Source organism: Pan troglodytes, chromosome 4 (assembly GCF_028858775.2).
Source record: "Pan troglodytes isolate AG18354 chromosome 4, NHGRI_mPanTro3-v2.0_pri, whole genome shotgun sequence".
In the NCBI taxonomy this organism is placed as follows: Eukaryota; Metazoa; Chordata; class Mammalia; order Primates; family Hominidae; genus Pan; species Pan troglodytes.
Genome location: NC_072402.2, coordinates 13970620 through 13992685, shown reverse-complemented (window position 1 = coordinate 13992685; position 22066 = coordinate 13970620).

Here is a 22066-nt window from a genome sequence, read left to right as displayed (position 1 = left end):
ACTCTGGATATTAGACTTTGTCTGATGGATAGATTGCAAAAATTTTCTCTTATTCTGTCTTTTCACTCTGATGGTAGTTTCTTTTGTTATGCAGAAGCTCTTTAGTTTAATTAGATCCCATTTGTCAATTTTTGCTTTTGTTGCAGTTGCTTTTGGTGTTTTCATCATGAAATCTTTGCCCATGCTTGTGTCCTGAATGGTATTGCCTAGATTTTCTTCTAGGGTTTTTATAGTTTTGGGTTTTACATTTAAGTCTTTAATCCATCTTGAGTTAATTTTTGTATAAGGTTTAAAGAAAGGGTCCAGTTTCAATTTTCTGCATGTTAGCTAGCCAGTTTTCCCAGCACCATTTATTAGATAGGAAGTCCTTTCCCCATTGCTTATGTTTATCAGGTTCATCACATATCAGATGATTATAGGTGTGTGGTTTTATTTTGAGTCTCTATTCTGTTCCATTGGTCTGTGTTTGTTTCCTTACCAGTACCATGCTGTTTTGGTTACTGTAGCCTTATAGTATAGTTTGAAGTAGGGTAGCATGATGCCTCCAGCTTTGTTCTTTTTGTTAGGGTTGTCTTGACTATTCAGGCTCTTTTTTGGTTCCATATGAATTTTAAAATAGTCTTTCTAATTCTGTGAAAAATATCAATGGTAGTTTAATGAGAATAGCATTGAATTTATAAATTACTTTTGGCAATATGGCCATTTTCATGATCTTTATTCTTCCTGTCCATGAGCATGGAATGTTTTCCCATTTGTTTGTGTCCTCTCTAATTTCCTTGAGCAGTGTGAAGACGTTTATGTGGCCCACAAACATGAAAACTCAACATTACTGATCATTAGAGAAATGCAAATCAAAACCACAGTGAGATACCATCTCACTTCAGTCAGAATGGTGGTTATTAAAAAGTCAAGAAAAAAGATGCTGGTGAGATTGTAGATAAAAAGGAACATTTTTATACTGTCGGTGGGAGTGTAAATTAGTTCAAACATTGTGGAAGACAGTGTGGTGATTCTTCAAAGATCTAGAAGCAGATATATGATTTGACCCAGCAATCCCATTACTGGGTATGTACCCAAAGGAATATAAATCAATCTATTATAAAGATACACGCACCCATATGATCGTTGCAGCACTAATCACAACAGCAAAGGCAGGAGATCAACCCAAATGTCCATCAATTATAGATTGGATAAAGAAAATGTGGTACATGTACACCATGGAATACTATGCAGCCACAAAAAGGAATGAGATTATGTCCTTCACAGGGACATGGATGGAGTTGGAAGCCATTATCCTTAGCAGAGTAACAGAGTAATGCAGGAACAGAAAACCAAACATCGCATGTTCTCACTTATAAGTGGGACTTGAACAATGAGAATATATGGACACATGTTGGGGAGCAACCATGCTGGGGGCCTATTGTGGGGTTCAGGAAGGGAGAGGATCAGGAAGAATAGCTAATGGATGTTGGGCTTAATACCTAGGTGATGGGTTGATCTGTGTAGCAAACCACTATGGCACATGTTTACCTATGTAACAAACCTGTACATCCTATGTATGTATCCCGGAACTTAAAAGTTGAATACAGGAAAAAAAAAACAACACTGAAGACTAGCTTAGAACATCTACGTTTTTTCCAAATGTTAATTGAAAAGTTAAAAGTTTGTTTTTTGGTTAGGTACTTTTTCTCACATTATATAACAGGCAACTAGAAGGCACCAGATGGTGATACCTTCAAGACGCTGTCTGGAAATCTCCTTAACTAGATCATCAGGTTCATTAAATACATTTCCTTCTCTACCCATTACTGTTCCCAAACCAATGACACACATGTGAGAGTTTGTTACAGCAGCTCCCCACTTTCAGGTGCAAAACCATGTTTCAATTATCTATTTCTATGCAATAAACCAAAATTTAGTGACACTAAATAACATTTTCTTATGTCTCATTTTTTAGGTTAAGAATTTGGACAGGGTTCAACTGGGTGACTCTTACTTAATGTAGCATCAACAGAAGTTGCTTGGTGATATAAAGGTGGCATATGGGCTGGTCTGAAGCATTTAAAATGGCTTCATTTATTCATTGGGTTCCTTGCTGGGAATGGAAGCAAACCTGGGGTAAGCTGGACCTGTCAACTGGTTTACCTACTCTTGGCCTTTCCAGCTTCGTAGTGTAGTGTTAGAAGTCATGGCGTTTTCTGACTTAGGGTTAGCAGTCATGCGGCATCACTTCCTCTGCACTCTGTTGGTCAAAGCAGTCAAAGTCCAACCAAATTTAAGGAACTTAGAAACCTGCCTCTCAATTGGAGGAGAGTTATGGAATTTTGGGCCATATTTCTAAAATCATCACACATGGGAATGCCAGAACTAGCGTGGGTTCACCCAATAATAATAATCTGCAGTCCATCAGCAACTTTGTGGAAAGAGCAGACAGAATAGGAAAGAAAAAGTGATGCTTTATGTGAGATGAACCTAGAATGTACCCATCCTGTTTGGTACTTGACAACATTTTTGTCAATTGTCATATCTGAGAGAAAATGTGGGCAATGGGAAAATATGAATAATTCGTATATGTGGTTAGTAAGAGTATCAAACAGTGCCACAACCATTGAGTAATTACTGGTTTGAAAAAAGAAATCTAGGGAATATTCTCTATAAGAAAAACAGAGCCTCACCTTATAGGTAAATGTGAGGAGCAAAATGCAAATTGACCTATGCAAATGAAAACACCCTATGCAAATGAAAGAGGTTTCAGAGGAATTGAGAAGTAGATTCCCAAAAGCTCATATCAATAAAATGCTACATTCAAGGAATAAGTACTACCTAGAAGTCAATGCTTTGAGCCCTGAAAATCCCAAGTTTGGGGATTAAACGCTTTTGAGTCAATCTTCTCTCTGAAAGGTAGATAAGGGACTATACAGAGAGCATATTTTGAATTCTTCAAAAAAAAAAAAAAAAAAACAGGTAAGGCTGGGTGTGGTGACACACACCTATAGTCCCAAACACACTGGAGGCTGAGGTGGGAGGGATCACTTGAGGCCAAGTGTTCAACACCAGCCTGGGCAACATGGTAAAACCCTGTCTCTACAAAAAATACAAAAATTAGCTGGGTGTGGTAGCACATGCCTTTAGTCCCAGCTACTTGGGAGGCTGAGATGGGAGGATCATCAGAGCCCAGTGAGATTAGGCTGCAGTGAGTCATGATCATGTCACTGTACTCCAGCCTGAATGACAGCGGAAGACCTATCTCAAAAACAAAACACCCCAAAACAAACAAAAAACAGAACAAATCAAACAAAAAAAATAGGGGAAGGGAGAATACGTGAGCCTGAAAGCTAAGAAAAGCACTTAGTCCATCATTGTACTGTCCCTAATAATCCAATAAAATCCATCTTATTTACATATACAAAACTAAAGAAAATAAAAAACATATATAACACAACTTCAGTCACAAGTATTATAAGAAAAAATAAGAACAACTAAATAACATAACAAGATGTTATGAACTGCCCCAAAAATATGGTGCAAAATAATTATAATCCAATATTTCAAAATCAGATAAAAGATTGAAGTAAAAAAATGAAATAATGATAATGGAAATTGCAAATAGGACAGGTAGTAATTTCATTAGACTACAGAGGAATGTGAAAACTACTCAAGAAAGGAATAGAAAGATAAAAGAAACATTACTAAAATGGAGATTGAAAAGGAATACAAGAATCAAAAGACTATAAAAATCACAGTAATATAAATGTAATAAATGGAAAAAGTGAAGAAAATGGGAAATGTAACAAAAAAATTTAAAAATGCTAAAGAAACTCAGATAAGAAAGACATGGGGGAGAGGGAAAGAGTAGTGTATCTATGCTTGGAATACTCCAAAGAGAAAATGTAAAATACTGAAATAGGAAAATTATTTAAAACTATAATTCAAGAAAAATTTCCTGAAATAAAATCTAATCTACATATTGACAGAGATATCTAGTAATTTAGAATATTATTTCAGACCGATCAATATGGAGAAATATTGGACATTATAGTTTTTTAAAAAATCTTCAGATTTCCTGTCAAAATCGAGTAACTTATAAGTAAAATATCAAAAGTGCTATGCTAGAACCAAATAGAGCAACCCTTTTGTAAGGTATGTGATATGGTTTGGCTCTGCATCCTCACCCAAATATCCTCTTGAATTGTAATCCCCTTGTGTTAGGGAGGGACTTGGTGGAAGGTGTGTGAGTTCTCATGAGATCTGATGGTTTAAAAGCATAGCACTTCCCCCCTTACTTTCTCTCTCTCCTGCCACCATGTAAGATGTGCCTTGCTTCTATTTCCCCTTCTGTCATGACTGTAAGTTTCCTGAGGCTCCCCCAGCCATGTGGAACTGTTAAGTCAATTAAACCTGTTTTCTTTATAAATTACCCAGTCTCAGGTAGCTCTTTGTAGCAGTGTCAGAACAGACTAATACAGTATGCAAAGGGAAAAAATGTGAAGCAAAGATTTTATATCTAGGCAAAATGTAAACTTTGTGTATAAAGATCATAAAGAAACAAACAAGAACTCAATGGATTTCATATGAGACCATCCCAAGGGCTGTACTTGGAATGAGTTTCAGCCAATCACAAAATGAAAACAGAAACTTTGGTGTACGTTTTGAAGATAAACACTTTGTATATTTAACTGCAGAACTAAATGATGGGATGAAGATGGAAGATTAATATAGGACTTATAGGCAGAGAAAAAGAGAAATAACAAAATTTGAAGAATAAGTGGCAGAGCAAGTAGAAATTATAATAATTTGGTAAATTACATTGTAAGTATTCCTGGGAAGTAAAAATATATCCTTTGTAGCTAATGAATCAAGTAGTTAATCTTTGTATCTAATTAATCAAAAAGTTAATTTTGATTATGATCACAAACATTAACACTAATATGGTAGTGGTATAATGATACATTAAAAATAATTTGTTGTGGTAAATTGATAGAAAATATTTTTAAAGAAAGAAAGGAATAAGGGTCATATATTTGGAGAAAATATTCTAACCATTCTAATATCAACATTTTTTTGAAGATAAAAGGGAACACAGACTATAATATGGTAAAATATATTATACCAGAACAGTAGGGTACTTTGTTGTGCCAGAAAGGAAGAATTCCATTAAAGATTAATTGGGGGCAAAAACTCAATTGTTAGAAAATGAAAAAACATCTGTCTACAATTAAATGATACTCAAAAATAAAGAGGAAAACGAAATAAAAGGAAACTAAAAGGCCGGGTGTGGTGGCTCATGCCTGTAATCCCAGCACTTTGGGAGGCCGAGGCGGGCAGATCACGAGGTCAGGAGTTCAAGACCATCCTGGCTAACATGGTGAAATCCCATCTCTACTAAAAATACAAAAAATTAGCCGGGTGTGGTGGTGGGCGCCTGTAGTCCCAGCTACTCTGGAGGCTGAGGCAGGAGAATGGCGTGAACCCAGGAGGCGGAGCTTGCAGTGAGCCGAGATTGCGCCACTGCACTCCAGCCTGGGTGACAGAGTGAGACTCCTTCTCAAAAAACAAAACAAAAACAAAAACAAAAAAACACAAAAAAACCACACAAAGGAAACTAAAATTGTATTGGCTACTATTGGAGATAATAAGAATAAGTCTTTGCTTAAAAATTTGGCAATTATATGAAAAAAAAACTTAAGCATTTGCCTTCACTTTTCTGTAAGAATTGTTTGTCGGAGTGGCAACATAATTTAGTTGATTAGGAAAAGTCTTCTTTACAGAAAAATTTCATCTAATATGGAAGAAATGTTCAAATTAGAAAATCACCATTTTGGCTTTAACCTTGACCATCAACAGATACATCATTGGGTGAAATGTTAATGGGAATTTTACAATGAGTGGGTCAGGCTTTCCATATTAGAAGCTACTAGTTTATCTTGATTTTCATAGATTAGATGTTAGATTCCACTTGATATGATGCAATATGAAATATACAGTAACTCCTGAGCTGAAATATGGTTACAACAGTATCATCAAGCTTTTAGAACTCACTTTCAATTTATAGGAAATACTGGAACCAAATAGCAATTAAAAATATAAGGAAGCAAACAGGCAAATCTACAATGTAAAATATTCCAGAAAATACCTGACCCAATCTCTTTAACAAGTCAGAAGCATGGATAAAATAGGGCACTGCTTTGTATTAAAAGAGGTTTGAGATACTTAACAACAAAACACGGTACATGGAATTTGTTTGGATCCCAATTCAAACAAACTCACAGAAAAATAAAATGGAAGCATTTGATATAGAGTGTGTATTTGACATTATCAAGTGTGGAAGCAGAATTTTAAGATGACTTCTTGACCCTTGCTCCTTGTGTTACTCCTGTCATCATGTTAGGAAAAGGAGATGATTTGGGTGGGCCTAGCATAATCTCACAAACCACTTAAAAGAAGAGAACTTTTCTCTGGTCCAGAGCAGAGGGAAAAGTCAGAGGGAGTTGAAGTTGAGAGGAATCCAAGAGAGGGATTCATGCCCATGGTGATCACAGTGATGTGAGAGCCCAGGAGAGGGCATCTGAAGAAACCCAGAGCAAGGAACCATGAGTGGCTGAGAAAATGAGAGTCCACACTGGTTGACAGTCAGGAAATGAAACCTGAGTCCTACAAACACAAGGTACTATATTTTGCCAATAACCTGAATGAACTGGGAAGTGGGTTCTTCCTGAAATCCTCAGGTGGGGGCACAGCCAGTCTACACCTTGTGTATGAGAGTCTGAGCAGCCATGACAGATTTTTGCCCTTTAGAAACTGAGACACAAAAAAATTGAGAAATGGGACTTAATTAAACAGTCTCTACACAGCAAAAACTATCAACAGAGTAAACACACAACCTCTAGAATGGGATAAATTTTTTGAAAACTATGTATCTGACAAAGGTCTAATATCTAGAATCTATAAGGAATGTAAATTTATATGAAAAATACAAACAACCCCATTAAAAAATGAGCAAAGGACATGAACAGACACTTTTCAAAAGAAGATATACATGTGGCCAACAAGCATGTGAAAAAATGCTCAACATCACTAACCATTAGAGAAATGCAAATCAAAGCCACAATGAGATACCATCTCATACCAGTCAGAATGGCTATTATTAAAAAATTGAAGAACAACAGATGTTGGCGAGGTTGCAGAGAAAAGGAACACTTATACACTGCCAGTGGGAATGTAAATTAGTTTAGCCATTGTGGAATGCCGTGTGGCAATTCCTCAAAGAACTTCAAAAAAAAATTACCATTCAACCCAGCAATCTCATTATTGTGTATATACCCAGAAGAATACAAATAGTTCTACCATAAAGACACATAAAGAACGTATATGTTCACTGCAGCACTATTTACAGCAAAGACATGGAATCGACCTAAATACCCATCAATGATAGACTAGATAAAGAAAATATGATACATACATACTATGAAATACTAAGCAACCATAAAAAAATGAGGTCATGTCCTTCATGTCCTTTGCAGCAACATGGATGGAGCTGGAGGCCGTTATCCTAAGCAAACTAATGGAGGAACAGAAAACCAAATATCACATGTTCTCACTTAATAAGTGGTAGCTAAACAAGGAGATCACATAGACACAAAAGGGAACAACAGACACTGGGGCCTACTTGAAGTAGAGGGTGGGAGGAGGGAGAGGATCAGAAAAAATACCTGTAGGGTCCTTTTCTTATTACCTGGGTGATGAAATAATCTGTATAGCAAATTCTCATGACACGCAGTTTACCTATATAACAAGCACATGTACCCCTGAACATCAAATAAAAGTAAAAAAAAAAAAAACTGTGAAATAAAACAATAAGTATTTTTTAAGCCACTAAATTTGTGGTAATTTGTCAACTGACAATAAATAATACAGCAAGCAATATTAATTTTGTTAGTGCAATAATAGCACTGTCATATAAGAAAATGCCCTTATATTTAAAGATTCATACTAAATACATAGGGGTGGAATGGCATTATATTGCTTAAAAATACTTCAACATAAGGAAAAGTAACTAATTCAATTAAATGCCATTTATTAAGCTATGTTGGCCTAAAGCCATGCTTTCCATTGTAAGTGTTCACAAGCTATCCTTTATATTTTCCATTGTATACATTTACCTGATATAAAGATCAAGCCCTTTAGTCATTTAAATAACTTTCCCGATCTATTGTTGGCCAGTTATTCTAACTTTATATTTCCCTGGCAATCTCATTTACAGAGTCCCTTAGTAAACAAGAATGTAACTCATTTAAGACAAGAGATGTAAACTCATTTAAAGTAGCAACAATAAGCTCTGTTGTAATTTTCTTAGCTATCTGGGGTTTTAATTTCCTTTTGCAAATATTTGTTTTACTCTCGCAGTTATCATTTTAGGATACTTCCCTTATCAGAGAAGATAAAAACAAAATTGGGACCAAATCATTCCTTTTTTTCCCTCTGTCAATTAACAATCCTGCTTTTCCAGAATGCTTTGTTTTTTAAAATGTCCATTTGGTTGCAGAAGTTACTTTTTGCAACTCTATGCTATTTGCTTCTTACATAGCTATTATAGCACCTATATATTTTTGTCCTGTTATTTACAGCTTTGTTGGTACAAAGTTCCTTTATGTGCTTATTAGAGAATTCAGCTTCTCTGGATACATTAATAATGCCCTCAACATTAGATATTTATTAAAGAGCTATTGTTTCAGGAACAGCGCTGCGTGCCGGAGACACAGTAATTAAACTAGAGATACAAGCCTGCCTTCAAAGAGCTTATAAAAACCTGTAAACTGAAGGAAACAAGCAATGGGCTTAATAACATGTGAATATTAGGACTTCTGATTTAGACAGAAGGTTCAATGAGGATCTAAGACTTGTAGATCCTTTCAACATGAGCTAGACACTATGAGCTGTTCTATGTACTAAAGACATAGTCGAATATTTTTAAAAAGGAAAAAAGATATCATTAAATACTACTCCTTTGCATTCATTATGAGATACCTAATATTGCAATTTCAGAATTTTACGATTGATGTATTCCAAACTCTATTGATCTGTCTTTCCAAGTCAGATTGTGAGATCTGATGGATCACCTCTCTGAAGGCTCTCAAGTTCTGTTTCCTCTGAAGGTCTTAGTATCCACAAGGGAAAGATGAGTGGAAAGTACTGTGAAGAGTGGGTAGTTGGGAACTAAGCTTTCCTTTCTCACCTTGCCTGCTCATTTTGTATTTATTTTATTTAAATTTTTATTTTTTAAAAAATTGATAAATTGATTATAGTAGATTTAACCCAATATACTAAAAGTATTGTCATTTTAATATATGATCAATATGTAATTGTTTATGATATATATAACTTTCGGTGCTAAAACTTTGAAACATGCTCTGTTTTACCTTCCCAGCACATCTCAGTTCAGACCAGCCACATTCCATATACTCAGTAGCCACACATGGCCAGTGGCTTCCACATAAAAGTGCAGTTCTGAGGACGCTGACTCCCCTGGCCTCAGGGAGGTCCTTTTCTTCCAGAGGTGAGGGAACAGCTCCTCCCTACCAACATCTCTCCTCAGGCCCCTAGTTGGGAGAGGTAGTGACCCTAGAGAGAGCAGGAGGCTTCAAGCAGGAAGTGTCCACAGGTAGACCACTGCTGCCCACCTGCTACCCATCTTTCTTTTGGAGATAAGACAGTGAACAAATGACAGTGTGCTCCGGGAGGATGGAATCCTGTGTTTTCAGATCTGTCCACAGCCTTGACCTCCAACATTTAGATACGGAGGGAATAGACTAAAGACAAACTTATTATTTTGTAATTTGGCCTTGACCTTAATGGTCAAACTGTGGTTGCCTGTTTCCTTCTGTGGTGTGAGGGATTGTGTGAATTTAAACACCAATCACATGCATACATGCCTACATGCATTTCTGTATAACTCAACACCATCTAACAAGAGATCCAAGTTTAAGGGGAAAAGAAAATCAGAACCTATAGGGTGCCTACTCTTCGCGGATAACTAGGGATCAATCTTTCTTTGAATCCTGGCATCCTGTCTGTAGTAGACGTATGTGTGTGTTAGTGCATAACAAACCGCCTAAAACATGTTAGTGCATAACAAACCATATGTTAGTGCATAACAAACCACCTAAAACACATATTAGCGCATGACAAACCACCTAAAACATATTAGCTCATGATTGAGCTGGTCAGCAATTTAGGCTGGGCTCGGTTGGGCTATTCTTCTGGTGTCAGCTGGGCTCCTTCTGGCATGTGTGGTCAGCTTCTGGTGCACTAGCAGATTCTGCTTCTAAGGGTGAGCTGGCTGTTAACTAAAGCACCTTGGTTCTTCTTCATGTGTTATCTCCTCCTCTAGTAGGCTAATATGGGCCTGTTCTCATGGAAGATGGCAGGGCTCTCTGCTGAATGCTGCCAACTTGGTTTCCACCACACAGCTGGAGTGGCAGCAGTTGGGGGGCACCAGGCTCTTCACAATAAGTCTCTACGGCTCGTGCCACAACTTGATGCCCTGGATGGCTGACAGCAGGAGCTTCTTGTCTGTCCACTAGAGCCAGTGCAGTAAGAGGCTTCTGCCACTCTCCATGCCATGTGCTGCTTTGTTCCCAGGGCTCTGAGGCAGCACTGGCCACGATGGCCACACAAAGTGCAAGGGCACAGGCCCGGGCATCCTCAGCAGGGTGGGGAACTAAGTTGGGTGTGGGCAATCTGCCACCATGCACAGCTTGGGTTCTGGTACCAGCAGGAAAAGGGCATTCCTGTGGAGTCAGCTGCTGCAGGAGCCTGGCTCACTGCCCACCGGGCCAGTGCCCACTCACCAGTGCACTCTTGTGACCTAGAAGGACATGAGGTGCCAGAGCTGGCCTAAATTTTAAGTATTATTAAATGAAAACGTAAACATTTTATCTTTATAAAAACTGGCTGTGTTTTACCATTGTAGAAAGGATGCTAGCATTGTATAAGAATAAATTTTATGGTTCCCAGACCAGTTTTGTAAAAATAACCTTGGCTATCAAAAAAAAAAAATCTTGAAGATATGTTTTAGGTTGTAGATGTCAAAGGTCACAGGATATTAGTTCTTTGTATGTGTACAGGTATGTTTGTATGTGAGTGTTTGTGGTGAGAATATTGACAAGGACATTTGAACAGTAAATGATTTTGATTGCTCAATTCAAGTTATTAAGTAGTGATCATGTGCTAAGTGCTACATAAATGCGGGGAATAGTCAAGTGTTCTGTTCAAAGTGTTTAGCTACTGTAGAGTAATATAAATTACCATGTATATTGATATATAAAAATCAGGCAATATTTTATTTTTCAAGTAAGCAAAAATATAAATAAGTATACATTTGCATATGTACATTTCTGTATATATATGTGTGTGTGTGTGTGTGTGTGTATGCGTATTGCTGATTTCAATTCAATTTTGTTGAGGATTTTGATATCTCCGTTCCTGGAGAAAACTGGCTTGTAGTTTTATGTACCTTTGATATCTTTGCCTGTTTTGGTATTACAGTGATTCCAGCCCCTTAAAATACATTGGGAAATGCTTCCTTCTCTATTTTTCTGACAGGTTTTTTATTTGTTTGTTTTTTTCTTTACAAGATCGATATTGCTTCTCCTGTAAATATTTGATAAAATTCATCTGATAATTCATTTGGCCCTAGAGTTTTCCTAAGAATTAAATTTTTTTTGGTAGATACAGGGCTAAGTTATCTATTTCTTCCTGACTGAACCTTGAAGGAATTTGTGTCTTTCAAAGAATTAGTTCATTTCGTCTAAGTCATAGAATTATCATAAAGTTGTTTATAATATTTATCATTCGGCTTTATTTCATTGTTTTTATCATTTTTCATATTCTATTTTATTTATTTTCTTTATTTCTCTCCGTTTATGCAACTTTGTAGACATAAATATGTAAATATATATAAAATACATAATATATGTAATATATTTACATATTATATATAAAATACATAGTATATTACCTGTATATAATATATAAAATATAATGTATAAAATATATATAATACATAATATATATTACATATATATTACATTTATAATATATATTACATGTATATTATATATTATATACATTTAATATGCATTTCATATGTAATATATAAAAATGTTACATATTCATGCGTAATATATAAAAATATTACATATCATGCGTAATATATAAAAATATTACATATTCATGCGTAGTATATAAAAATATTACATATTCATGCGTAGTATATAAAAATATTACATATTCATGCGTAGTATATAAAAATATTACATATTCATGCGTAGTATATAAAAATATTACATATTCATGCGTAGTATATAAAAATATTACATATTCATGCGTAGTATATAAAAATATTACATATTCATGCGTAGTATATAAAAATATTACATATTCATGCGTAGTATATAAAAATATTACATATTCATGCGTAGTATATAAAAATATTACATATTCATGCGTAATATATAAAAATATTACATATCCTGTGTAATATATAAAAATATTACATATTCATGCGTAATATATAAAAATATTACATATTCATGTGTAATATATGAAAATATTACATTCATTCATAGGTAATATGTTATATATCTGTGTACAATATGTATATATACACATTGTATATTATATATTATATACATGAAATATATATTATATATATAGAGAGAGAGTCTTTATTTTGTACCCACATATTTCCTATTTCCGGTATGTTTTATTTCTTATATATCAGAATGACCATCTGGTGTCATTTTTCTTCATCCTGAAAATCTTCTAGCATTCTTTTCTATAGTGTGGGTCTACTAGAAATATTTTTCCCAGTTTTTATTCATATTAAAAATGCTTTCATTTAATCTTCATTTCCACTGGATATTGAATTCTGGGCTGATTTTTTTGTTGTTGTTTAGCACTTTGAATGCTTTATTCCAATATCTTATGGCCTATATTGTTGTGAATTAGAAGACAACAGATTAGGATGTCATTATTTTCCTATAATAAGTTGTTTTTCCTCTTGCTGCTGTCAAGATTTTCTTTTCATATTTAGCTTTTAGCACTTTGATTATGATGTGACTAAGTGTGTTTTTGTGTGTGTGTCTATTTGGATGCATGTATGTTTATCTTACATGAAGGTAATGGAACTTCTTGCATCAGTCAGCAACATAATGTTTTCAACTTACAAAATTTGCAACAATTATTTCTTTAAAAGTTTTTTTCACTTCTCTTTCTATACTGTCCTGATAGGACTGCACTTAGGTGTTTTATTAATGTTTCAATAGTTTCCAACAGGTTTATGAAACATGACCCATTTTTTAAAATCTTCTATCTGTTCATTAAATTGGCTAACTTCTATTGATCTATCTTCATGTTCACTGATTATTCTGTCATCTAAATTTGCTATTTATGAATTTTTCATGTCAGATATTGTACTTTCATCTCTAAAATTTTTCATTTTGTTTATTTTTATAGTTTCAGTTTCTCTGTTAGATTCCTTATTGGTTTGCTCATTAATACAATATTTTCCTTTAGTTCTTTTAACATATTGATAAAGTCTGTCCTGAAGTCTTTGCTGTATCTAACAGTTGGATACAGTATTAGTCTGTTTTCATAGCTTGTGGTATTTTCCTGAATATGGATAATGCTTTTGTGTTTTTTGAATGTCTAGTCATTTACTAATTGTTGATTGAAAACTGGGCTGTGTAGAAAACACATTGCAGTAATTGAATTCAGTGGTGCTCTTTGGAGGAATTTTTGATTTTCTAGAAGGCAGCCATCTTATTTTGATGCACGTTGTAAAAGCTCTTCCTCTTCACCCCCTTCCCCTATCTGTAGAAGGGTTGGTCTCTGCTCAGTGTTCTTAGTTTCCTTGTCCTGCTCTGCTAGCCTGCTCCCTGGGGGATCTCTTCTGTGTCTGGATGCTTCAGGGGTGAGCCATAAATTGGTCAGAGTTCATATTTAACACATTGAAGCTTACCTCCTGTGTGATTTCCTTGCTTCTGGATGACCTCCCCAGAGGCCCAATTGCTTTACCAGCTCAGTCCTTTTTATCTTAAGCTAGAACCTCTTCATATCTTTGTTGCCTGAGCTGTGTGCTGATTGGAGATCTCAGTGGGTCCAAAACACAAAAACTTGCATATCTAACCAGAAACACGTCTGTCTCTTTAAGGGGTTGACCATCCTGTCTTTTTGCCTTCGTTATTGCTAAGCTCTCTGGGTTTCCTGTGCAAATATATATTTTAACATTCAGCCAGGAAGATCATGATGAGGGGTAGAAGGTTGAGGTGGAAATGGAAGAGTGGGTGGGGTTGTACTCAGATTTTTTACCTCACCTCTTCTGAGATTTTCTTGCTTCCAGAGTATATTCCTTAAACATTTTATTCATCTGCCTTGATGCCACAAACTTTATCATATTCAATATTCAATTGAAGTGATAAGGCTGTAGTTTTCTAGTGTCACAGCTAAGTGAATTGTAGAGTGCTCTTAGGCTAAAAAGATATAAACCCACAATTCTTACTTAACAAAATAAAATGTCTTTTGTTTCTTCCTATTTTGGTCATTTTCTATTGCCTTCAAATTCTATTTTTAATGTAACTGCTCAAGTTTTATAATTATCATCTGATGGATAAATTGCCAGAACTTTTTATGCCACCATTATTGCAAAAACTGCTGTATTTTTTTTAATCCTGATCCATGTTTTTTAAAAAAAGCAATAATCAAGTGTTTTATGGAGTCTTAGATTTTAATCTGAAGAATGACTGGGTTGCTACTACATTTCCAGTTTATTCAGGGTTCATATTTATAGATCTGTGGTAAAATATTTTTCTAACACTGAAAACTTCTCATGTTTTTTTCATTGTATAATAATGACATAAATACTTTTAATGACTAAATTTAAATATATTCTGAAGTGATATATTTTCATAGGGTTAAAATTTTAATTTTCTTGTGTTAGATAAAGACTTTCCAAAAATTAGATAAGACAAGTATAAATAACCCAGGAAAATAAAAAAAAGTTTAAATTATGTAAAATTATATATCAGATCATCATATATCATCTCATGATCCCTTATCTGAAATCACTGGGACCAAATATTTTTCAAAATTCTGTACATTTTTTACTTCAGAAAGGTAATCTTGTAATTTAGCATGTCAAGAAGTGCTTAGGGCAGCACACCATAATAAAACATTAATATTTCTGTTGTTAAATATTAAATGTTAATTTGCATTAACAACAAATGATGACTATATATAAGTTCACATCAGGACTTCTCAGGATTTATCACAAATGGGTTATATTAAAATTTTGTTTTTTATTTTTTTATTTTCGAATTGCAGATTATTTGCCTGTATATGAAAAGACATAATATGATAATCACCAAAACCACAGGGTTAGGTAGTTTCATGGAGATTTTATCTTTCTTATTATATTTTTAATTATCTTTGAGTGTTTTTATAATAGTAGATTGTGAAAAATGTATTTCTAGAATCTCTTACAAAACGTTTAATATATTGTCATAGGACTTCTATTAAAAGCATTTTGCATTTAGACCTCATCATTTAAAAAGTTTAAACTGCATACTACTTAGATGAGGGCTCACAATCACATAGTATCTTAATCTGTTTTGTTTTGCTATAACAGAATACCACAGATTGGGTAATTTTTAAATAAAATAAATTTATATCTTAAAGTTCTGGAGGCTGGGAAGGTCAAGGTCAGGGGGCCCACATCTGGCAAGGGCCTTCTTGCTGCATCATCCCATGGTGGAAAGGGCAAGGGAAGGAGAGAAAGCAAGAAGGGGCTGCCTTCATGTTCATAACAAGTCCATTCAAGAAAATGAGCCCACTCCCGTGATAAGGACATTAATCAGTTCATGTGGACAGGGCCCTCATGAGCTAATCGCCTCTTATTAGGCCCCACTTCCCAACCATGTTCCGTTAAAGGTGAAATTTCCAACACACAAAAACTGTAGGGGGCACATTCAAACCATAGCACATGGAAACATGATTGCCTTGTTAAGGTCCTGCTTTAATGAGTGAATAATGGTGATTGATTTATGATTTACACATCAAAGCAGCAGGTTAGCAAGGTTGGTCATTGGCATGCTGCACTTACTGGTAAAGAACATTATAGGAAAAGGTAGATGTTATTGATGTGCTTGAAAGAAGTTTGCCTTTTGAATGTCTTCTAATCTTGTTCATTCTACTCATTTGCTAGTTGAATCCATTTTCTTAGGCGTCATGCAAAGGTAAACTTTCTTTTAGTCTTTATTTGCCTATAAATAGCAAATTAATTAAGACTGCTTTAATAAGATTTGACAGTACCTACTGGCACATGTTTAGTCTCTTCCATACACTTGCTAAGAAAAGATAAGTTTTAATTCTTCTTTCCATGTTTGACTTGTTATTCCAGTAAATTCTTCAGTGCCCTTGGACTTGATTCTCATTCTTCTCTGTCTCCCTGAGTGATTCATCTACATTCCTTTGAAGTTGGTAGAGGACTGATACATGAAAGAAATAGGCAGGGTTAGGAAAGGGACAAAAAAAAATCAGAGCAAGAATTTTAGGCCAGGAGCTCCTGGTGCAGAAAAGGAGGGGAGGTGAACGTCTTCACAAGAGTTATCTTCAAATGATATTCTATCTAGACAAGTAAAAAGAATACACTTATACGTACGTGTGGTAATATATTATTTATATTTGATATATGGATAATATAAAAAAAGTTTATGAAATTATAGAAAATATATGATTTCCTGCTCTGTTGGCTAAATACCCATTTATAGAAAAACAGAATAAGACTTTTCCTTTTGGAAGCTTAGTAGCTTTGTGAAGTGCTAAATTTTGTAAAATGTTTTATCTCATAAATCAATGTGGATTTCCATGATTGTATCTCTTTTGTTGCATTCCTGATAGTAACATTTTGACACCTACACACACGTACCTGTGTCTGTTATTTTATGTGAAACAGAATTTTTAACAGTGAGCTATAGAATTGGAAAATTATATGCCTATATTCTTAAATTTGATTTGGATAGAAAATTACTGGAAGCAGAGTCTATCATTTCCAGCTAGAGTAATGGTTATTAATACATAATATTGAAGAAATGGGGGATTGCTGACATAGGAGCTTTCTGAAGTCAAGCCTTCAGTTAGTCATTTTATTTTGTTAGATAGCTACAATAGTTACTTATATTTTATACTGGTCATATGATTGAAATGAAATGTTTATATGTACTTGTTCCATATCTTGTCGTCACAGAGTTGAATTTCTTTCTCAGACTGTTTACCAATCAAGACAATGAGGTTTCTTTATAATAACAAAATATCTTTTTTAGCAGATAAAAGACTGTTGATTTGTAAACTTGAGACTAAAATAAATTTGTTATACAAAACTCCATTTTTGTAACAAACTACGTTCATGCAAATTTGTAAACTCTTCCAATCAATTATCTCTTATTCACTAAGTGTAGGTTATAATTACTCATTAATGGCATCATTAATATAGTTTTAATTATCTCAACTAGTTTACAATGCCAATGCATATCATAACATTAACATGTCACTACAACAGAATAACTTTAAAAACAGTGCAGAATCTCAAATTTGTTTCCCCAGAGCTTAAATACTTGTCTTAGAGGATTCCAAGTACTGTTTGGCTCACACATTTTCTGACATTGCAGTCATGTTCCTTATTCTGCACTCCTGATAATAATTTGTCTGTTGGATAGAATATTCGTGCTTCTAGTTACTCATTTCATATAGAACTCACTGATTGCTCTATTAACAGCTTTAATTTAGGAGAAAGAAACAATTTAGCTACAATCGTTTCCAGAAAAGTATGCATAGCTGAGAGGAATATTTTTAGCGTTCTTATGATATTTCTTCCATAGTAGGGTAATGGGCAGGAGTGTGTGCAGGGAGAAGGTGATCAGCTAGATTCAGAGATCTAATGTGATTTGTTTGACTCACTGGAGTTGCCTAAATTGTAAATAAATTTTGTAGTAATTGTGTTAAGGCATACATTTCAAAAGCTATAATTTACATTCAAGCATTCAAATTACAATTTGTCACATGCTTTTGATTTGCATTCAAGCATATCAAAAGCATGTGTCAAATTGTTATTTAATTTATTAATGAAGAAATCCACAATATGGGAAAGCTGATTCAGAAGAAAATTGGTAGATTATGTATGGTTACCAGAATAAATATTGGTGGAATAAGGTTGCTAGGAAGACACGAACTTATGAATAGTAATGTCCTGCAGAACAATAAAATTATACCCTTTATTGTTACCTTTTCTATCAGTAAATAATTATTGCATCTTTATCAGCCAAACTCATTTACAACTGATTATTTGAGAAGTCTAACTTTATATAGTCTGGGCTATAGTAAACAGTAAGTCAAAAATTGGTAAAATTCCCCAAAGAATTAGGTAATATTTGGTTGGGTCTCTTTCATGTAGCAATATAATATTACAAACAAATTCATTTTTGTTTTGTTTTCATGTTTTTGATAACATTTTATTAATAATTATGATTTCTGGATAAGCTGTAAACCTCTTTTTGGTCCTTTAAAAATGTTCTAGAAGCAGAAACACATTCTCTTTGAACCTTGAAGTTTCTGTAGTATAGTCATGGTTTGATATTTACAAATGTAAATAGGATCTTTGAAATAACCTTTAAAAAGATTTGCGTATTTTTCAACTTTGGACTTACTTATTTTACATTAGCAACAGGTGAAGTTATAGACAATTGCTTAAAATTTAATTTCATACTTTGCAATTTGTGCAGTTTTCAGATTCTGGAGTAGGTATGGCATTTTGATGGGGCCTAAATTACAATGAGATGGTATAAAGTTCAAAGAAATTTTTTTCACCTGAGAATGGATCAAATTTTGGGAGTTGCACCAGAAAGATAGATTCCTTAGGTTGAAACAATTATAGATAATGAAAAGTAGTGTTATTCTTCCACAATAGGTATCTGTGTTTTAGCTATCTCTTTAACTTGTAACTTGTAAGGTGTTAAAATCTGGGTGATTTCATAGGCATGCATTAGTATTCAGGAAATGTTAGGATTTTATTAATATGTGCATATATTATAATGACATGTAATATTTTGATAGTTAATTTCACAATAAGGTTACTATGGTTGTAGTTTAAAGTCATCTTCAGTGATCAACCTTTGCCCTTCTTGGTAAATAAAGGGGAGAAGCACTTTATAAATCTATGTCTTTTAGGCAAATATGGAGAGGGGAAAGAGTTTTTCTTGTATATGCTGCTTCTCAATTGCTTTCAGCTTAAAATAATCTTTATGCCAATGTGGCATACTTTGGGATGGCATATTGAGGCTTTACTCAAACTTTCATATCTCAAAGTTTGACTAAAGGCTATTGACTTTTATTCATTAATTCATTCAGTTGCTTTCTCACTCAAGAAAAATTTATTGAATTTTGATAATGCACCCAGCCCTCTGGAAGGCATTTAAGATGTGATAAGAAGCCAAGGAAAAGATGTAATCCTTGTCCTTAAGCAGCTTATAATCTTGTAGAGGAGGGTACAGATATTTGTCAAATACTCATACACATACATATTTTAAAACTATAATAAGTACTGTGAATAAATGACAAAGGGTGCTATTGGGGAGGGGGACCTAGGTGAAGGGGGCTGGTGGATGGTGGAGATAAAGGAAAGATTTTTTTAGAATTTTGACCTTTTAACTGGGAGCTCAAGGGTGAATAGTCTGGAAGGAAAAAATAGGATAATAACTTTAGATATTATCACAAATTTTTGAAGTTTTAAAATAATGATTTTTAAGAGAGAAGAATAGGTCATTGGGGCCATCACTTCATTTGAAAGAACTTCGGACTATCAATTTCTGCATTTTACCAGGCTAGAACATTATGAGCCAATTTTTGGAGACTACAGTTATCAGTATTTGCATAATTATGTGGTGACAACTAGTCAAAGAATCCCTCTTGGAGTTTGGTACAAGGGGCAGAAAATTATTGCTTCGTGTGTAACATGCCGAAGATCATACAGTCAACAAGTGATAGAGCAAGACTTTGGACATCAGTCTTCATGCTTCCAAGGCTTCTGTTCTTCCACGGGTTTAGAAAAGTCATCATTGATAGACATTTTTCATTAGCACAAAGTCAATTTAATACTTTAGCTTGTTGTTAATCATTATTCATTAACATAGTTCTCAATACATACATGATTTGAAATAGGTAAATAGAAAAAGGACTTTTGGTAACATGCTTCAACCAAATTTAACGTGCAAAATTCACATGCATACTTTTGCTTGTATGAAACACAACCACTATACATTTTTCAGAAAAAGTTCAATTCATGTATAGCAACAGACTTTCAATGCTCCACACCCTTATTTAAAACTATAATTGTCATTTGGTAATTACAATAACTATTTAAAAAAGCAGTTGACAAGAAACAAGATGAATAATACAAAAGCACCATGACAAAAGGGCAATGGTAGGTGACAAGTCCTTCCCTTTCTTTGAGGTTCTAAGGCAAAGGCTCATTTTTCAAATATGACAGAATTCCTTAAATAGCTGGCATTTCTTCCTGGGACATTTGGGATGCATTACTTTGAAAAGAGCCAATGAAAAAGCCATTTTATTTTTTCAGGATTTTCAGCAAAAAGGAAAGATGATTTTTAATTGGGTAGATGGAGGAATTTGTTCCTTGCTAAAGACATAAAACCAGTAGTACAGCATTACACAGTATTTTTGTAAGTAAATTGACTACAAAGGCAGTCTTTTGTAGAAAGATGTTGCCAAAGAAACCCATGTCAAGGATAACCCAAAAATGATGCTAAGAACACATATAAGTCTCGCTTTTCTTCTGCTAGCTCACTGCAAAGATGAGAATATTTCCAGACAAAAAGATGACTATTTAAGTAATACTTAGAGTAAATTATTTTTATTAATTTAAAAATCAGCCATAATGCTATCATTTCTGTTAATTCAGATTATTATACATTGAATTTTTAAATGAACAAATCATGCATTTACTGCTAGTTTTGAGTTTTTACAATTATTAAACAAAGATACCATTATTTTGTGTACTTTTCATTTTATTGTATTATCTAAAGAAGTTGTAACACCTTAACCCATGCTACTATGACCATACTGTCTTTTATTGATAATAATTAACAGAGTCAACTTGAGAACTCAAAATTAACTGAAGTTTATTTACTCAGACCTCTGGATTATTGATTCCTAAAATGGAAAAGAAGGAACTTGTATCAAGTTGAATAAAGTAAAAAATGCATCATGAGGCAGATGATAATGTTCTGCAATTATCAATCTAATGTTTAAGAATCTTAGAGCCACTGATTATTGCTTTGTTCCCTTACAAATCATTTGGTTCTTTTTAATTTTACATCCCAGGACATTTTATCCTTCCTATTTTTCGGTTGGAATAACTTACAAAAAGAATACATGAACAATAGAAAATGAACAAAATATCTATTTCATGTCTATCCTCTCCTATCCAATTAATGATAAAATGAAATGGTGACTATTGAATAACATATATAGGCTATCAATAACATACATAGAGCCACATGGATTAAACAGTGTTACAAAGAGGTAGGAAGCAGAATGTCATGGAAAGCCCTAATTCCAATACTCATCCCATCTCATATGGACTTAAGATATCCCAACAACCTTGAGCAAAAAGAACAAAGTACAACCTAATTTCAAAGTATACTACAAAGCTATAGTAATTAAAACAGGTTGGTACTGGCATAAAAAGAGACACATGGACCAACGGAAGAGAATAGAGACCCCAAAATAAATCCATACATTTATAGCTAACTGAATTTGGACAAAGGTATCAACAACATATACTGGGGGAAGGACAGTCCCTTTACTGAATGGTCCTCAGAAAACTAGCTATCCGTAGGCAGAAGACTAAAACTAGATCACCATCTGTCATCATACACAAAAATAAACTCAAAATGAATTAGAGACTTGAATGTAAGACCTGAAACTGTAAAACTAC